The 20,168-nt window shown below is 48.7% G+C and overlaps 1 protein-coding gene across 1 annotated transcript in view; it reads right to left on the reverse strand.

The window, feature by feature from the left end:
• Positions 1 to 19,118, reverse strand: part of LOC115083149 (zinc finger protein 271-like) — a 39,521-nt gene extending 20,403 nt beyond the window's left edge. Inside the window, exon 1 of the mRNA XM_029586957.1 lies at positions 18,975 to 19,118. The gene's annotated coding sequence lies outside the window, so the exon portion shown is untranslated. The remainder of the gene's footprint in view (positions 1 to 18,974) is intronic.
• Positions 19,119 to 20,168: the final 1,050 nt, after the last annotated feature.

A 20,168-nucleotide genomic window follows, 5' to 3' on the forward strand; every position in this document is an offset into this window, starting at 1 on the left:
CAAGATGGCCGCCTGCACGGGGAAAGCGTACAATTGGCCGCTGAAGACGTGAGATGTCACGTCTTCAGCGGCCAATTGCACGCTTTCCCCGTGCAGGCGGCCATCTTGTCGGGAGGAGCCACGGAGCCAGGTCGTGTTACTGACGATGGCTGCAAAAAGTAAGTTTTGCTTGCGTCCAAAAGCGACTTACTTTTGGGATCTTGACAGATCCCAAAAGTAAGTCGCTTTTGGAAAAAACCCCAAATTGTCAATTTGAAAAAAAAAAATTGCCTTTCTTTTTTTTTTAGTTTCGCCGCTTGTCGGGTCCGGGTTGGGGGTCCGGTCGGTCGGTTCGGGCTTCGCCGGGTCGGTTCGGGCTTTGCCGCTCAGTTTTCGCCGCATGTCATCTTCTCCCCTCTCCCGAGCAGGGCGCGGAAAGCAGAGCCTTGCTCCGGGAGGAGGAGAACAGACTGACAGCGGTCAGGCCGGGTCCCGGTTGGGGGTTGGGGGTTCCGGGTCGGGTTCGGGCTTCGCCGGGTCGGGTTCGGGCTTTGCCGCTCAGTTTCGCCGCTGTATCTTCTCCCCTCTCCCGGAGCAGGGCGCGAAAAGCAGCCTTGCTCCTGAGGATGGAGAAACAGACTGACAGCGGTCAAGGCCGGGTCCGGTTGGGGTTGGGGGTCCGGGTCGGGTTCGGGCTTTCGCCGGGTCGGGTTCGGGCTTGCCGCTCAGTTTCGCCGCTTGTCTCTTCTCCCCCCGCCCCTCCGGTGAGGGGGGGGAGAAAATAACAAGCGGCGAAACAACCTTACTTTCACTGGGAAAGGGGTCTCCGGGCAGCCCCCGTCCTCTCCCCTGCTCCCGAAGCCAAAAAAAAAGCGAAGAAAAACTTTGGCAGCCCCTCCGGACATCGGAGGGGCTGCAACTTTTTTTCGCTTTTTTTTTTTTTTTTTTGCTTCGGTAGGCGAGGGGAGAGGACTGGGCTGCACAGGGACCGGCACCCCACGATCGCGCAGGGGCAGGTGAGCGGGGGCTGGGGAGGAAAGCTTGCCACCCTACCCTTACCCATGCTCTACCGCCTGGGTCAGGGTAGGCGGTAAGTTTGCAGGTTAAACGCGCGACAAAACGGCAGGGGAAAGGTTAGCGTTAGTCGGGGCGCGGGTTACGGGATGCAGGGAATAGCTAATTGGCTCGGTTTGCATGCAATATCGAGCTAATTCGCTCGTTTGCATGCAATATACATGCCGCGGGCGGAAGGGTGTTACCGGGGAATTAGGACGCGGTAGGAGTAGGAGTAGGTTAAAGGGGATTCGGGATCGCAAGGAAGGGCTAAGCGGCCGGACGTGAGTTAAAGTGGTCTTAGGAGCAGGGTAAACACGGCCGCACTTTACAGGATAGGCCTGTCTCTGAGCCAAAACCCTCCTCCCCTTTTGTATCTCCTCCTGCTTAGACTTCTGTAACTTGCTCTTTGCTGACCTGAATCGTTTTTCTCTCCTGCAATCTCTTCAACATTCAGCTGCATGACCTCTCTTTCTTTAACCTCGCTATGATCATGTAACCCCTCTTCTCAGGTCGCTACACTGGCTCTCTGTCCACTTCCACCTACAGTTCAAGCTTCTCTCCCTCCCCTACAAATGCACTCACTCTGCAGCTCTCACCTGCCTTTCTTCTCTTCTCTCTCCCTTCCTCGTGAACGCTGTTCCTCTAATCTGTGCCTTTCTCCTCCACCACCTCCTTCCGATTCCCTGCTCTCTGCCTCGCTCTGCCGAGTGCCTGGAAGAGACTTCCTGAGTCCTTGGCTCTTGTTCCCTCTCTGGCCATAAGTGAATCCAGTTTAAAACTTTGCCTTATTGATGTTGCTTTTAAATCCCAAGTACTTCTCTATAATAAAGAAAACTCTGGAAGACGTGTGTTGTGTATGTTTGCCTTATCTAAATTGTAAGCTCCCTGGAGCAGGGACCGTCTCCTATGTGTGTCTGTGCAGCGCTGTGTATGACTGGTAGTGCTTTAAACATGATCAATAGTAGCAGTAGTGCTAATCCTGACATACGATTAGATATTTCAATGTCTCTGTGTGTGCATCGCATCGAGATGATTTTTCAAATTAGGAGACTAACAAAATACAATCAATCAATCAAATAAATAGCAGGGCAGGAAGAGTTTGGGGTCCTGGGGAGGAACCTGGCTCCCATTTCCAGTTATTTCCATGGTTCACATGCAGGATGATTAAGTGATGAATTATATTTAATGTAAAGTTCTGATTTTCTGTAGTTTCCCCCTCTGTGACTCCCTGCGTAACTTCATAACCTGCACAAATTTGGTGACATAGAGAGGGGCTCTCTGGGGGTGGGAGGGACATTTTGGGGGCCCTACAAGCACAAGGGTAAGGTCTGCTATCCCCTAATAACTTTTTTCTTTGGTGTCAGAAGGTAATGAGGACTCAGACTGTAGCACTACTATAGCGCTCCTCGACAGGCGCAGTGCTGTACAGAAAGAGAAGAGAGAGTCCCCGCTCAGGAGAGCTTACAATCTAATCAAAATAAACAGACAGGGCAAAAGGGACTTGGGGAATTTATTTTATTAAGAAAATGTTAAAATGAATGAGGCTGTAAGGGGATAATCAGGGGAGCCTGAGGCAGCAGCTCAGGAAGTCTCTTCCCAGCACACGGTGCAGGCAGGAGGAAAGCAGGGAGTCAGGAATTGGGGGTAGAGGAGAAGGACACAGGTAGGAGGGACCTGCATGATGAGGGGAGTGCACAAGGAGAGGTACAGGGAGAGATAAGAGAGGAGAGGGAGTGAGGAGCTGCAGAGTGAAGGCTCTTGTAGGTGAGTAAGAGGAGCTTGAACCGGGAATGGATAAGGAGACAATGTAGTGAGGTGAGAAGAGGGGTTATCTGGGTGCAGGGACCGTGGTGAGAGAAGTCACGCAGCTGAAATTTGGATGGATTGGAGGGGGGAGAGAGGGCTCACGGGGAGAGCGGTGAGGAGCAGGCAGCATTGGTGTAAGCGGGAGGAGATGAGAGAGTGGATAAGGGTTCAGAAAGTGATAGTGGGATGGCAGCCGAGGAGGATCCACCAGAAGACATTAAACGTGCAATGAGAGAGGTAAGAAGAGAACCAAGACAGGAGGGAGACCTGAAATCCCAGTGAGGACAGAGCATCAAGGAGGAGATGGTGATCAACAGAGTCAGAGCAGGAGACAGATCAAGGAGGATAAGGACTGAGGGAAGGCCTTTGGGTTTAGCCATGAACAGGTCCTTGGAGACTTTGGCAGGAGCTGTTTCTGGGGAATGTAAAGGACAAAAACCAGACTGGAGTGGATTGGGAATGGCTTGAGATGAAAGAATCAAGGTAGAGGCGGTGAACAGCAAGTTCAAGTAGTTTGGAAGTGAAAGGGAGGAGGGAGGAGAAAGCCGGGACGATATTTGGCAGGACAGGAAAGGAGCAGAGAAGGTTTCTGAGGAGTGGGGAGAACACAGCGCGTTTCAAAGCAGCAGGAACAGTAACAGTGGAAAGTGACAGATTGAGGATGGGACAGATACAGCTCAGGAGCTGGCGGCAATGGGGTTAGAGGAGCAAGGACTGCAGGGGTGGCTAACTCTGGTCCCCGAGAGCCACAAACAGGCCAGGTTTTCAGGATATCCACCATGAATATGCATGAGATAGATCTGCATACAATGGATGCAGTGCATACAAATCTATCCCATGCATATTCATGGTGGATATCCTGAAAACCAGGCCCGTTTGTGGCTCTCGAGGACTGGAATTGGCCGCCCCTGAAGTAGTGAGTTTGGAGGAGGAGGAGAGAAGATGGGCAGCCCCCGTCACTGTGATTTCAGTAAAGGAATAGAGGGTGGCGGGGGAAGGGAGGGGGTAGAGGTGACCTGGCTGAGAACTCAAGAATAAAAATGACCGAGGTTTAGAAATTAGTTTTTGGGTTCAACTTCTTATTCCTCAATTTGTGGATCAGCAACAAAAGACAGAAAACCTTTATAAATGTAATGTTCATTAGAAAAGAAATTTGGTTACTTGGAGGAAAAGATTCCTTGGATATTTACAAAGCCTCCCCTAAATAATTATTAATCATCTCCCCAGGTGAAATATTATCCCTCGGGAAAGCTGATAATTCTAAAATATTTTTCTTCTCACAACATTTTCTAACTTCTTAATGTTCCTACAGAGTGAAACACGATTTGAACGGATGTTGAAGAGTTTGAGAGTAAACGTCCCACCTTGTTCTCCAGCGCCTGCAGCCGCTTAGCATGAGCAGAGATTTCCTTCTCCTGGGTCCCTGAGCGCAGCTCCAGCGAGGAGATTTCCCCTTGAATCCTTTCCAACTTGCTGCTCATTGTCGCTTCCAGCCGCACCAGAACCATCCACAGAGAGCCCAAAGTCCTGGGCTGCAGGGGATCCAGAGCCAGCCCTGCCCCCTCCTCTGACCCCGGGGGCTCTGCCAGAGGCTGCACCGAGGAGGGATCTGGCTCTGGAGAAGGCAGAACTCCCAGTGCCGTCTTCATATCCTTCCTGTCCTGCTCCAGGCGAGGCGTCTGAGCTACAGACTGGGACCGCTGTACCCTCGCAGGTCTGGATCCCATCACTGAAGTCTCAGAGCCAACAAAGCCATCCATCGGTCCAACAGGAACATTCATAAGAGACGGGCGAGATTTTCCCTTTCTATTCGATGTAGTCAGCATCAGAGACAGGTCAGGCTGAGGACGAGAGAAAGAGAGAATCTGGAAAGTTAATTCCTTCCTGTACCGGGCACTCTGGGAAGTAACACCCTTGTTTTATGTGAACCAGCATGATGGGACTGCGTTCTCGAATGCCGGTATATAAAAACCCGAAATAAATAAATAAATAAAATAAAACACAAAACCCTGCAGAAAACACTCTCAGCACCTTTGTATCAAACCCATCACATTTAAACAGCGCTAACTCCCAAACCTCACACAGCTACAATCTAATCTATGAAACGGTAACACTGGAACAAAAGAACATAAGACCTGCCATACTGGGTCAGACCAAAGGTCCATCAAGCCCAGTATCCTGTTTCCAACAGCAGCCAAGCCAGGTCACAAGTACCTGGCAGCATCCCAAGGATTAGACAGAGTCCGTGCTGCTTATCCCAAGAATAAGCAGGGGATTTCTGCAACTCTCCCTTAATAGTGGTTAATGGACTTTTCCTCCAGGAACTTGTCCAATAAGAAATTACTGCTTAACTGATCATTTCCTCTTCCTTAAGGTGGATAGATGGATTCAGGACCAGTGGGTTAAGTACCTCTGCTAGCAGATGGAGACAGCGCAAACTGACGTCACAGGATTTATTCTCCTGCAGTCTCCCATGCCTGCCAGTATTGTCTTTAAAAGCAATTGTGGACAGAGCAGCAAAAGCCTTGATTAAAGCCCATAATAACCATTTCAATACTCAGCCAACATGAAATAATGAGCTCAGACAAGCAGCACATTAACAACTTACCAGTAATGCCCTGGAACACGTAGCCACTCAGGAGGAGCATCACACAATGAATCGGCAGCCGAGGGCCGGAAACTGAATCCATCTATCCACCTTAAGGAAAAGGAAATTACCAGGTAAGTAGTCATTTCTCATTTCCTAGCACGTGGACAGATGGATGCAGAACCGGTCAATGCAGGTTTGGGAGGCTGCTCGTGGCCCAGTCAATACCGCATATGCAAAGGCTGGATCCTCCCAGGCCTGCACATCAGACAATAATACCTGGAAAAAGTGTGTAAGGAGGACCAAGTCGCAACTCGGCAAATGTCGACAGAGACAACAATCTAACCTCCGCACATGACACTGCCTGAGCCCTGGTGGAATGAGCCCTAACCTGAGAAAGCAACGGCTTTTCAGCCTCCACATTCACATCCGTGACCACCCTCCTTAATCCAGCGAGCTACTGTAGCCAGCAAAGCTGGTTCACCCTGTTTTCCTCCACCAGGAAGGACAAACAGACAATCCATCTTTAGGAAAGGCTTAGAAACCTCCAGATATTACAGGAGATATTCCTCTGCATCTCTTTCCTTATCCAATGACAGCTAGGAAATGGATTGATTCACGTGAAAATCCGAGACACTTTAGGTAAGAACAATACGCAGCTGTACCGCTCCTGGAGTCACCCGAAGGAACGGCTCCTGGCAAGACAAGGCCTGCAGCTCGGAAATCCAAACCAAAGAACTTTATCACCACCAGAAACACCATTTTCAAGGTCAGTAACCGCAAGGGAAGGCTATGCAGAGGTCAAAACATAGGGCCCCGCCAAGAAATCCAACACCAGGTTAAGACTCCACAAGGGAGGACGAAGATATTTCACTCCCTTCAAGAAACAGGCCACATCAGGATGAGATGATAAGGATTCACCATTCACCTGTCCCCTGAACAGGCAAGAGTCCACAACTTGTCCCTTCATGGAATTAAGGGCCATTGCTTTATTTAACCCATCCTGCAAAATTCCAAAATGAGTAGGATCTTAACTGAATGAGGAAGAACACCTCTATGCTCACACCAAGCCTCAAACACTCTCCAAACCTGCACATAGGCTAAGTAGGTGGAGAACTTTCGACCTCGAAGCAAGGTAGCAATCACCGCAGTAGAATATCCACGCTTCAACAAGCGAGCCCTCTCAAGGGCCATACCCAAGACAAAATTGAGTCGAATCTTCGTGAAGGACAGACCCCTGCTGCAACAGATTCTTGTGTGGTGGAAAAAGAAGGGGGGTCTCTATCAGAAGTCTTTGTAGATCCGCATACCATGATCTTCTGGGCTAATCCGGTGCCACCAGGAGCACCATCCCCCTGTGGCCTTTGATCTTTCAAACTATTCTGTCCAAACATGGGCCATGGGGGAAAGGCATACAGCATCTTGTCTTCTGGCCAGACCTGCACGAGAGCATCGATGCCCAAGGACCTCGGATCTCTCCTGTGACTGAAGAATCAAGGATCTTTCACATTGCGAGAAGTCGCTGGCAGGTCCAGAAACGGAAAACCCCAATGATCCAATATCAGCAGAAATACCTCGTCTGACAATGCCCATTCTCCTGAGTCCAGACTCTCCCTGCTGAGAAAGTCTGCTCCTACGTTGTCTTTTCTTGCCATGTGAGAGACCGAGATCACCTGGAGATGCCCTTCCGCCCATTCCATAAGTTGGTCTTCTTCCTGCGACACTTGCTGGCTCTTGGTTTCTTCCTGCCAACTGATATAATCCACTATTGTTGCGTTGTCTGTCATTACTCTGACTGCTTGACCCTGCAATCTGCTGCTGAACTGCAAGCATGCCAACTGGACCGCCCAGACTTCTCGGCAAATGATGCTTCAGCGAGAGTCTTCAGTATTCCAGCTTCCTTGTGCCATTAGTTCCTGACAGTGAGCTCCCCAACCCTGGAGACTTGCATCTGTTCTGAGTACCAACCAGACCTGCGATGCCATGGAAACTCCATTTCTAAGATGATCCGCCTGCAACCACCACTGGAGGTGAGAGCAGATTTCCATCGGCAAATGTAACCGAACCGAGTAATCCTGAGACTGTGGGTTCCAACGACACAGCAGGGAACACTGAAGAGGAAGCATATGCGCTCTCGGCCACGACACCACTTCCAGGGTTGCCACCCTCAAACCAAGAACCTGTAGATAGGACCACACTGTCGGGCGTATAGTGCTCATCAAAAGACGCACCTGCAACATCAGCTTCTGAATCAGAACCTCTGGCAGGAAAAAATGTGTCCCAACTTGTGTCGAACCAAATACCCAAGTACCCCAACGACTGAGATGGCTGAAGACTGCTCTTGGCTAGGTTCACCACCCAACCGAGCTCCTGCAATAGGGAGATCATCTTGCGGGTCACCAGGGGGTCCCTTCCAGACACTTGGCTCAAATCAGCAAGTTGTCCAAATATGGGTGCACTAGGATTCCATCCTCTCTCAACTCTGCCGCCACCACCACCATAACCTTGGAAAAGGTTCTGGGAGTGGTGGCTAGACCAAAGGCAGAGCCTGAAACTGATAATGGCATCCCAAAACCACCAATCACAGAAAACGTTGGTGCTCCAATCAGATGACAGCATGGAGGAAGGCCTCAACAGATTGACGGAGGTCGAAAATTCCCCCAACTGCACAGCCATCATCACTGAGCGCAAGGTTTCCATGCAAAAACGAGTAACCCACAAATGACGATTGAGGCCTTTGAGATCCAGGATGGGACAAAAGGAGTCCTCCTTCTTGGGCCCAACAAAATAAATGGAAAATCGCCCCATACTTTCTTGAGATGTAGGCATTGGAATGACAGCCCTCAGCTGAAGGAGCCTTAGAAGCTTAGATTCCACTGCCTGCTTCTTCTGCAGGGAGACACCATGAACATGTCCCAAGGAACACTGCGAAATTCCAGCACATACCCTTCTCGTATCACCTCCAGGACCCACTGATCCCATGTGATCTCGACCCACCTCTGATAAAGAGAGATAGGGGGACACCTATCTCCTCCTCCTGAAGGTGGGATCGACAAACCTTCATTGGGAGACTCAGGAGGATCCACTCTCTGACCCCGCGCCCTCACTTGGGATGAAAGGACTGAGACCTGCCGAAAGGCTGAGTCCTCGGGAAGGTCAACCCTCTGTAGGTACAAAACCGCTTGGAACCCCTGAGACGATCCCTCATACCAAAGGGGTGCTGCAACTGATTCTTATTTGCCCCATTTACTGGCCAATGTCTCCACCTCGCTCCCAAACAAGAGCGAGCCTTTAAAATGCATCTTCGTAAGATTAGCTTTGGAAGTTACATCAGCTGACCAATTTCGCAGCCATAATCGACGCCTGGCTGCTATTACTGAAGCCACTCCTGTGGCCGACGTACGGACCAAATCACAGCCCGCATCTGCTAAAAAGGCGGCAGCAGGTTCCATAATTGTTCTGGAGCTCAGTCCAGAGTCATCAACCTCCTGAGAGAGAAGCAGACAAGAGCGAGCTACTAGGGAACAACAGGAAGCTGTGCGCAAGGTCATTGCCACTCTTCAGATGCTTGCGTAAGGGTGGCCTCGATCTTGCTCTCATGCACATCCTCCAAGGCTGCTCCTCCCTCCATGGGGATAGTCATCCGCTTAGAGACGGCACAGACGAGTGCATCCACTTTGGGAAAATGAAGACGCTCTCTCACCACTGGATCCAGGGGCTACAGGCTTTCCAACGTCCGACCCCCGTTTGAAATTTGCCTCCAGGCCGTCCCCACTCAAGATCAATCAATTCTTGAATGGCCTCCATCACAGGGAAAAACACGAGGCTTCACACAAGGAAACCAAAATGGGATTTTTCTTTGGCTCAGACATGGAATTTGCCCCAGGCATTCCCAGCATCTTCAGAAATCAGGGCCGGCAGTTCATCTCTATGAAAGAACCACAACATAGTCCTATACGGATCCAGTCCCGGGGGAATTTCCCCATCTTCCAGAGAGTCAGGATCTGCCTCATCATCAGTGCCATCCGGATTCCTGTGGGGAACACCCGCAGCTAACAGAGGTGTGCGTCAGCGCTTAAACGTAGTACCAGAGGAGGGAGAGGCCACTGCCTGAGGATCTGACCTGACAGGATTGGACGGGGCTGAGGACTGCGCCTGAAGAAAGGATTGCAATCCTTGAAAAAATTCTACCCAAGAAAAGGCAGAAGGATCCGTGCCAAACCCCAAAGGCATTTGTACGGATCCCACTGAGCCGCCGTCCCTTGCGGAGGAACCAGTCAAGGGAGCTCCCAAGGTCAGGGGTTCCTCCGGACAAGTCCTTACCAGGCCATCATCAGGCTGGGAAGAACCAGGCTTAGCAAAATCAGAGGAAGATAATTCTCCCTGAGCCTCTAAGCTGCGTTGACACATTAGAGGGCACTCCAGGCTGAGATGCCTGAATATGACAGGCAGCACAGAGAGAAAGGCGCTTAGGTTTCTTGGTCACGGCGCAATAGTTCGTCAGTACGCTTAACAGGACTGACTGAAGATGTGCGTCCAGCCGATTCTCGCTGAAAACATTTAAGTGCACAAAAGTTAGGCATCTCAAGTCTATACGCAGCAAAACTAAGCGCACGGTCACCGCTCCAAACCTTGGTGCATAACCGTTGTTAGATCGTGCACACAGGCAGCGCACCCAAAAGAAAACTGGGCGCATGATTCAGACCCACAGCCGGATGCACTGCGCACGCCGACGGTCCTGTAGAGGGCAGATGAACGTGCAGAAAAGCGTGCAAAAACGCCACCGCAGCCTACCACGCGGTGCACAGGAAAAAACCTAACAGGGGGGCCTAGCCCACCAGGGCTGCTCAACCTGCCAGGCTGCCCAGTTCCCTTAACCCCCACGGGTGCGGGAACGAATGTCGGAACAGCGCGCCGAGCACAGAGATCGGAGGAAGTCCTACACAACCCCTCTACTCTGTCTCCGACTTTCTTTTTTTTTTTTTAAACTTATCTAAGCTCAGTGTACAAACACGGTCTCCGGCTGCTGGGGAGAGGGTATTTGCAGTCACCACTGCGCTCGGCTTCCTTTAAGCTGTACAATCAGCTAAGTCCATGCCAGCTGAAAAACCAACTACCGGACCAAGCCCCACATCTGAAGGACCACGGAAATCACCTCAGGAAGTCTCAACTGAGAGAGGGACCATCTGTTATCACCGCAGGAGAGAAGAAAATTGGTTCTTACCTGCTAATTTTCATTCCTGTAGTACCATGGATCATCCAGGACTCCTCGGTTTTGCCTCCCCAACAGCAGATGGAGACAGAGAAGTTTTGACAGACTCTGCCCTATATCCTGAAGTGCCACCTACAGTCTGTCAGTATTTAACTGTATCAAATGAACAGCCCCACAGGAAACCAGGGAGGGGGGGGGGGGGAGGGGGAAGAAAACTGGTAGTTAACCCACTCACGGACTCTAAGATTAAACAGAACCCGTGAGCATATAAATAAGACTAATTCTGCAGAAAAATTATCTTAAATTGTGAACGAGCGGACTCTCCAACATCCAAATACTGAAAAACGGGCGGGACTCTGGACTGATCCGTGCTACTACAGGAACGAAAATTAGAAGGTAAGAACCAATTTTCTTTTCCCTGTATCTACCCGGATCAGTCTAGATTCCTGGGATGTACCAGAGCTCTTCCAGTTAGGGTGGGACCCTGAGTGTCCCGCTCGGATCACAGCTTCTCGAAACCCCCAGAGTCTGGGGCTCAGACATCCAACCGGTAATGCCTCGCAAAGGTGTGCAACGACGTCCATGTAGCCGCCCTACAAATCTCTTGCGGCGAAACTTGCTGACATTCCGCCCACAAAGTTGCCTGCGAACGGGTGGAATGTGCTCAAAGCCCAACCGGGTGCGTTCGGCCTTGAAGCAGATACGCCAAAGCAATAGCCTCCTTCAACCAGCGAGCAACCGTAGCCCTGGACGCCTTGTGCCCCCGGTTGTGACCACTGCACAACACAAAAAGATGATCCGACACACGGAAACTGTTAGTAACCTCCAAATAATGCAAGAAAATGTGACGCACGTCCAGCTTCCTCAGATCTCTCGACTGGGGATCGATACGATGCAGGTCAGTAAAAGAAGGGAGCTCCACAGACTGATTCAAATGAAATGAGGATACAACTTTTGGAAGAAAGGATGGAACCGTTTGTAGTGCAACTCCCGTGTCCGTAATCCTCAAGAAGGGTTCCCTGCAGGATAACGCCTGAAGCTCCGACACTCGACGAGCTGAGGAAATAGCCACAAGAAAACCAAACAGTCTTTAATGTAAGATCTTTTAGCGTCGCCATCTTCATTTGTTCAAAAGGAGCCACACACAGAGCCTTGAGAACCAAAGTTCAAGATCCACGATGGACAAGGGTTCCTGACCGGCGGACGTAAATGTTTTGCCCCTCGGAGAAAATGTGTGACATCTGGATGCGCACCCAACGGTGCGCCACCAACTTTACCGTGGATGCAACCGAGAGCCGCCACCAACGAACTGCATGAAAAGCCGTTCGTGAGCCCCGCCTGTAAGAAGGACAAAATATGTGAAACCGAGGCAGCAGTAGGAGCCACCCCCTGATCCATACACCACAACTCAAAAATTCCCCAAACCCTGGCATAGACCAGGGAAGTAGAGGGCTTCCTAGACTGCAAGAGGGTAGCCACAACTGCATCCAAGTAGCCCTTGCTCTTTAAACACTGCCTTTCAAAAGCGATCTGCCTCTTCTAAACAAACGGGCCCCTGCCGACTAGATCTGCAAACCATGGACACCTCGGCCATTCTGGAGCTACCAAAATCACCTCCGACGGGTGAGATTCTATGCGCTGCAGCACCTTCCCGATCAGAGGCCATGGAGGAAACATGTACAGAAGAACATTCTTTGGCCAGGCGAGAACCAGAGCGTCCACGCCCTCCGCTCCTGACTCGCGGTGATGATTGAAGAAATAATGAGCCTTGGCATTGCGAAACGTCGCAGATGAAGTCACATGCCTCCAGCGAGAGCTCCCACTCCCCAGGATCGTGGCAATTGCAACTGAGAAAGTTGGCCTGAACATTGTCGACCCCGGCAATATGAGAGGCTGCAATGCTGACCAAATGCGTTTCTGCCCAGCTCATCAATTGTTGCGCTTCACTCGCCACCAGTCGGCTCTTGGTTCCTCCTTGTCAATTGATATAAACCACTATAGTCGCATTGTCGGAGAGAATCCTGACCATCTTCCCTTGCAGACTTGGTCGAAGGGCATGCAGAGCTAATCGCACTGCTCTGGTCTTGAGACGATTGATCAACCACTGGGACTCCTCCCTCAACTACTGGCCCTGTACTGACTTCTCCTGACACACCACTCCCCAACCGGAGAGACTGGCATCCGTGGTGACCACTGTCCAATCTGGGATCTCCAGTGATACTCCACGGCTCAAGTTGTCCAGGTTGAGCCACCAATCTAGACTGGAACAAGCAGACTCTGTAAGAGGCAGAGGAAGATGAAATTGCTCCGACACCAGGCTCCAACGGGAAAGTAACGCGGATTGCAGAGGTCTCATATGAGCAAAGGCCCAGGGAACCAACTCGAGGGTGGACGTCATCGATCCAAGGACTCGCAAATAATCCCAGACTCTGGAAGGATGCTTGGATAACAAATCCCGAACCTGTTCCTGCAGCCTGAGGATGCGGTCCCCAGTGAGAAAGACTCGGCATTGCTGTATGTTGAACCATGCTCCCAGAAATTCCAAGGACTGAGAGGGAACCAGGTGACTCTTGGCGAAGTTGGTCACCCATCCGAGTGATTCCAACAGCTGAAGCACCTGCTGAACCGCCGAGTGGCAAGGCAATTCCGACTTCGCCCGAATGAGCCAATTGTCCAGATACGGATGAAGGAAAAAACCTTCCTTCCGGAGCTGTGCCGCCACCACAATCATTACTTTGGTAAAAGTCCTGGGTGTCGTGGAGAGGCCGAATGGCAGGGCACAAAACTGAAAATGATGGCCTAGGATGGCAAACCTCAGGAATTTCTTGTGGTTGGACCTGATGCCAATGTGCAGGTACGCTTCTGTGAGATCTAGAGATGCCAAGAACTCTCCTTTTCTCACCGACGCAATGATGGACCTCAGAGTTTCCATGCAAAACCGTGGAATCCGGAGGCATTTGTTTACTCTTTTTAAATCGAGAATGGGCCGGAAGGCGCTCTCTTTCTTTGGAATAATGGCCCCTTCGCTGTTCCACGAGAGGAACCTTTACAGTTGCCCCGAGTTTGAGGAGACAGTGCAATGTGTCCTTTACCGCCCGGCGCTTCTCGACGTACAAGCAGGGGGAAGACGAGGAAACGATCTCAGAGGTGTTGAGCAAAATCTAATGCAGAGCTTTATCACATTGAGGACCCACTGGTCGGAAGTTAGAGTGACCCATTCCTCGTAAAATCGAGACAGTCTGCCTCCCACCACTGGAGCAGAGGAATGGACCAGCCTCACATCATTGGGAGGACTTGACACCACTGGCAGACTGAGGAGCTCCTGGTCTGCTGAAGCGCCGGCCTCGAAAGGACTGGGACCAGGACTATTGTCTTCCTGATGGCTGTCGAAAGGAAGATCCGGATGACCAGGATGAACGGAATCTCCGATTTCCCCGTAGCTGCGAGCGAGACGGAAAAGAGCCCCTTGATCTTGGCCTATCCTCTGGTAGACGGTGTACCTTGTTCTTTCCCAAGGATTGAATCATTTCCTCCAGGTCTTTCCCAAAAATAAGTTTTCCTTTGAAGGGCAAAGAACCCAGTTGAGCTTTGGAGGAAACATCCGCTGACCAATTTCGCAACCAGAGAAGCCTGTGGGCCGAAACCGCTGAAGCCATAGACTTGGCTGAAGTACGCAAAAGATCATAAAGATTATCTGCACTATAAGCGACTGCCGCCTCGAGATGTCCCGCTTGCACCGCTTCGTCCTCAGTTAGGGCGGTGCTATTTTGCAGCTGCTGAACCCAGCGAAGACCTGCTCTCAAGGAGAAACTACTGCACATGGCAGCTCGAACACACAGCGCCGACACCTCAAATATCTTTTTAAGCTGCACCTCCAGCTTCCGATCCTGGAAATCTTTGAGCACCATCGCCCCCGTCACAGGGATAGTGGTCTTTCTTGTGACAGCCGATACCGCTGCTTCCACTTTAGGGACATGGAGAAGGTCTACGGCTTCCTCTGGTAAGGGATACAACTTGTCCATTGCCTGATCTTCAAAACCAGGTCAGGAGTATCCCACTCTTGGAACAACAAATCCATAACAGAGAGATGAAAAGGGAATGATTTGGTTGGACCACGCAGGCCCACCATGACGGGATCCACAGAACCCATCCGAGAATCTTCCTTAAGGGTTTTAATTCCCAATTCTTCCAGAATGGCCAGAATTAATGGGCCCAACTCATCCCTGAGAAACAGTCAGACCATCTTTGGGTCATCTCCCTCAACAATTTGAGAACCTCCATGATTTGTAGGTAGATCCTGGTCCTCCTCCGGCTGCTTCCCCTGATGAGATGCCCCACTAGGCTCTTGAGCGCCCTGCTCCGAATCATCCCGCGGATAGGGGGATAAGTCCGTAGTGGTCTCTTGGATTTTGGAGCCGCCGTAGGCCAGGACCTCTTGCCTTATGGCTTCCTGGACCACTGGGCCCCATATACCTTGGAACCCTCTCCAAAGCGCCTCCGAGCTGCCCTTCTGGCCTTATGCAGCAACAATACAAAATCTGAAGAGAAAGAATCAGAGGAGGAGTCTGAAGCCCTCTCGGGGCTCTCCTCAGTCGGGCCAGGAGATTTGTTTGATTGACAGCCCCCTCGAGGGCCATAGGATGTGGGGAAAGAGGAGGAATGGAAATCCCTCCCCCCTTCCGGGAATGGTGCCAGCATGCAAAAAGTGCAAAAAGAACGGGTCCTGTCTGTCTCGGGGTGAGTGAGCCGGGCTCCCCGGTATCAACCCCGACTAAGAATCGCACTGTAAGGCAGGGTTCTCAACCCCTAACAGTGGAGCCTGGATTCCAGGGAAGATGGTCCCCTCAGGACCAGCCGTCCCCTGGAAGGCTAAAAGGAAAAAGCTCCTACCGACTGACAAAGAGCATCCCTTTTTGTTTTTAAAGAAATACTAACACCACCACTACACTAAAAGATTAAAGCCAAAACCCCTTGAAACACACTTAGGTATCTTTTTTTTTTTTTTTTTTAAACTAGCTACAGACTGAAGGATTTTGCACCTCCACCATCTGCTGGAGACAGAGAAATGCTGACGGACTGTAGGTGGCACCTCAGAATATAAGGCAGAGTCGGTCAAAACGTCTCTGTCTCCATCTGCTGATGGGGAGGCAAAACCCAGGAGTCTGGACTGATCTGGGTATGTACAGGGAATGGGGCTTTTTCTTTTCTTTCTAAAATTCTCCTTCTAAACGCCGAAGCAATCCCCAGTAGGGAGATGCACGTCCACCATCTGCTGGAGACGGAGAATCCCTGCAGGCTGGAGTTACTATGGGAGTATTTATATACTGTGACGTCAGCTTGCTCAGTCTCCATCTGCTGGCAGAGGTGCATAACATACTGGTTCTGAATCCATCAATCCTCATGCTAGGATAACCTTTTTTTAAATGCAACTTTCACCACATCCTCTGGCAACAAGTTTCAGAGCTTAATTATCTGTTGAGTAAAAATATTGTTTCCCTTATTAGTTTTAAATGTAATACCTAGTAACTTCATTGTGTGCCCCCTGGTCTTTGTACTTTTTGAAAGAACAAACAACTGATTAAACGTTTACTCGTTCCACCCCACTTATTATTTTATAGACCTTGATCATATCTCCCCTCAGCCGGCTCTTTTCCAAGCTGAAGATTCCTAACCTTTTCAGCCTTTCTTCATACGAGAATTGTTCCATCCCCTTTATCATTCTGATCGCCCTTCTCTGTACCTTTTCTAATTCTGCTATATCTTTTTTGAGACATGGTGAACAGAACTCACAAAATACTCAAGATGAGGTCACACCATGGAACGACACAGGGGCATTATGATATTCTCTGTTTTATTCTCCATTCCTTTCCTAATAATCCCTAGCATTCTAGTTGCTTTCTTGGCTGCTGCTGGTACACACTGAGCAGAAGATTTCAATGTATTTTCAACACCACCTAGATCCTTCTCCTGAATCGCGACTCCTAATGTGGAAGCTTGCATTGTGTGGCTATAATTTGGGTTACTCTTCCCTAAGTGCATCACTTTAACTATTCTACATTAAATTTCATTTGCATGCCCAGTCTCCCAGTTTTGCAATGTCCTCTTGCAATTTCTTACAATCTTCTTGCAATTTAACAACTTTAAATAATTTTGCGTCATCAGTAACTTTGATCACCTCACTTGTTGTTCCCATTTCCAGGTCATTTATAAATATATTAAAAAGCAGTGGTCCCAGAACAGATCCCTGGGGCCCTCCACTATTCACCTTTTCCATTGGTAGAATTTACCATTTAGCCCTACTCTCTGTTTTCTATCTTTTAACCCATTGGTAATTCACTATAGGATACTGCCCCCATCCCATGACTTTTTAAATTTCCTAAGAAGTCTCTTGTGAGGGACTTTCATCAAACGCTTTCTGGAAATCCAGGTAATTATATCAACTGGCTCACATTTATCCACGTGTTTGTTTACGCTCTCAGCAAAATGTAACTAATTTGTGAGGAAAGACTTCCCTTTGCTAAATCCATGTTCGCTTTATCCCATTAAATTATACTTATCTATTTGTTCAGCAATTCTATTCTTTTTGATAGTTTCTACCATTTTGCCTGGCACAGACATCAGACTCACGGGTCTGTAGTTTCCTGAATCACCTCTTGATACCTTTTTAAAAATTGGTGTTACATTGGCAACCCTCCAGTCGTCAGGTACCATAGACTGATGAAGGTTCCGCATCTTAGTACTAACAGTTAAATTTGTGATTATTTATTATTTATTTATTTATTTCAGAGCTTTTATATACCGAGGTTTAGCAATTAGCCTTCACCCCAGTTTACAGTAGAACAACTTGTTACATAGAACAGTACATGGAATATAGAATGGAATAGGTTACTGTCCTAGAACTAATCTTAAACGCTTGAACCAGGTCACATCAAGTTTATTTTAAAACTTTAACAGTAGTAAAGGAACTCAGAAACGAATTAGTAATAACAAGACAAAATGGCAAAGAGGTTAAGGTGGGGGGGGCGGAATCGGGAGGAAAAGAAGAAAGGACGGCGGGAGCAGAATCTTTTTTTCATTTACCTTATTTCTTATTGAAATGAATCTTATTTCATTTACCTGCTTCATTTCAATCTTATGTTCCGCATATATATATGTTTAATATGTTTATTTATCTGCAGTTCGATGTATTAAGAACTTTACATCAGTGAGTTACCTGTTTGTGACTTACAGATTCTTGTGTTTATGTTATAACTGTAAACCGTTGTGAAGGAGTGCACCAAACAATGGTATATAAAAATCTAGAAATAAATAAATAAAAATAGATTTCCTAGAGTAGGTCCGCAATTTCATTTCTTTCAGCATTCTAGGATGTTTACTGTCTGGTCCAGGTGATTTCCTACTCTTTAGTTTGTCAATTAGCACTAATACATCTTCCAGGTTCACTGAGATTTGTTTAAGTGCTTTTGGATCACACTTTGAATATCATTTCTGGCATGGGTATATGTCTTACATCTTCCTCTGTGAATACCGAAGCAAAGAATTCATTTAGTCTCTGCTATGGCTTTGTCATCCTTAAGTTCCCCTTTTACCTCTTGATCATCTAATAGTTCGACTGACTCACTCACGGGCTTTTTACTCTGAATGTAACAAACATTTTTTTATTATGCCCTAAAGCAGCTATACAATGAGCTTTTTGTCAAATGTGAATTAGAAATGTTTTTTAAATGTATAAAAATATCTATTGGAAAACAAAACAAGCTGGACTGGTACAGATCCTGACACAAAGACTAAACATTAGGTGAATCCCTCACCTGAGTCACACATGGAATATACAGACAGACCCTCACCAAATAATGAATATCAAAATTGAAAAAAGTAATAAAAACTACAAATTAATAACATTAAAGTAAAATTACAGGTTACAGAGAGTACAAAGGACAAGTAAAATTGTGAGCTTTGATAGGAGCCTCTCGTGGGCTAACTCCCCTCTTCTCTCTTTCCCGGGGTGGTGCTTAGCCCCTCACTCAGCTCCTATTCAAGCCACCTGGTCTTGTGGGGATTTTTCTTGGCAAAGCTTTTACCCCTAAACCCTAACATTTTAATGCTCAGGTTTTTAAAATCCAAACGTATGAGAAACCTCAGGGCAGCAATCAGAGCAGCTCATAAGGATGTTTGCATTCAGGGATTTAAAGACCTGAGCCCGCTTTGCTTTCCCTCCCCTGCTCCCTGTGCAGAGCCCCCTGCCTGGAGCTCCTCACACTCAGCGCTGCTGCTTCTGCTAGAAAATGTCACAGGGACACCGGGAAGAGAACAGGCTGGAAAGGCACCGCTTACCCTCCGGGGCTGAGCTTCACTGCAATCGCTTATTCCTGGTTAAGAAAAGTAAATTGCTTTGTTATGAGCACGAGGCAGGGGAGAGATCTCCGTCTTCCACCTTCTGCAGGCTGCAGCCACCGTCCCCTTCTAGTGACCTCCTCCTCTTGCCACTTCAGATTGGCTGCTGCGCCGATGCGTCATCAAACTGCGACTGCTGGCTGGGCTGCTGCTTAAAGTGCGTCATCACTCTACGACTGCTGGTGGGACCATGCGGCAAAGAAAAAAGGAACAGATGGGATAATCTGAGCGTTAAAAAAACTGTGCGTGGATTTTCAGCGCACATTTTTAATTCTCAGGTTACTTTTTTTTTTTACGCCAGATACAATAAGCTAATAATGCATCGGGAGTTAAACACACCGAACGCACATTTTAACGCAGAGCAGCAGGCCGAGGAGGGGGAAGAAGAGATGGGGAAGGGGAGGTGGTGGGGCCAGCCCGGGGACCCCGCTGCGGGACGGGCGCATTAAGACGGGAGCGGCGGAGGGTTCTCGGGTTTGGGCTGCAGGTGTTGCACGAGGCTGATCCTTTATTCCGCTTTGTGCCTCCTTTCCCGGAGAGCTTGCCGTGCCTGCGTTTCACAGGGCCATTTCTACAAGTGTGGGCTATGTAATGGTAACCGCACCGGATAGCCAGGTACGTCTGACGGATCCGGCTATCTGGCAGCGCTTACCGCTGCCCAATAGACGGATAAATCGGTACTTATCCGCTTAGGTGGCGGCAGCGATTGTCGCCACTTATCAACCTGGATATTTTTTCCCCTTTTTTTTTTTTATAGTATATCTATTTTATTAGTTTTCAAGCATATACAAACAGAAACCACATAGTATATAGGCAAAATCAATACAACCAGAAAAAATACCACCTGTCACGGTATGAGAGAACATTTACGATTGTCCACAGTAAGTATGATGTGGTAAGTGCTTATATAATAATGTTTAACAGCACATGATAACAAAACAGACCATTCCCTATCCTTATCCCCTCCCCCCTCCCGTCCCCATTTCACAGCAGAAGGAATACAATGTAAAAACAGAACATACCATCCAATTAAAATACTTATGAACACATGTAGGGCAAATTTGTATACCTGAAAAAGTTAGGACAATTGAGAACAAGAAGAAGAAAAGCAGAAGAAAAAAAATAAGAAAGAGC

The sequence above is a fragment of the Rhinatrema bivittatum genome, chromosome 2, assembly GCF_901001135.1.
Source record: "Rhinatrema bivittatum chromosome 2, aRhiBiv1.1, whole genome shotgun sequence".
NCBI classification, from domain to species: domain Eukaryota; kingdom Metazoa; phylum Chordata; class Amphibia; order Gymnophiona; family Rhinatrematidae; genus Rhinatrema; species Rhinatrema bivittatum.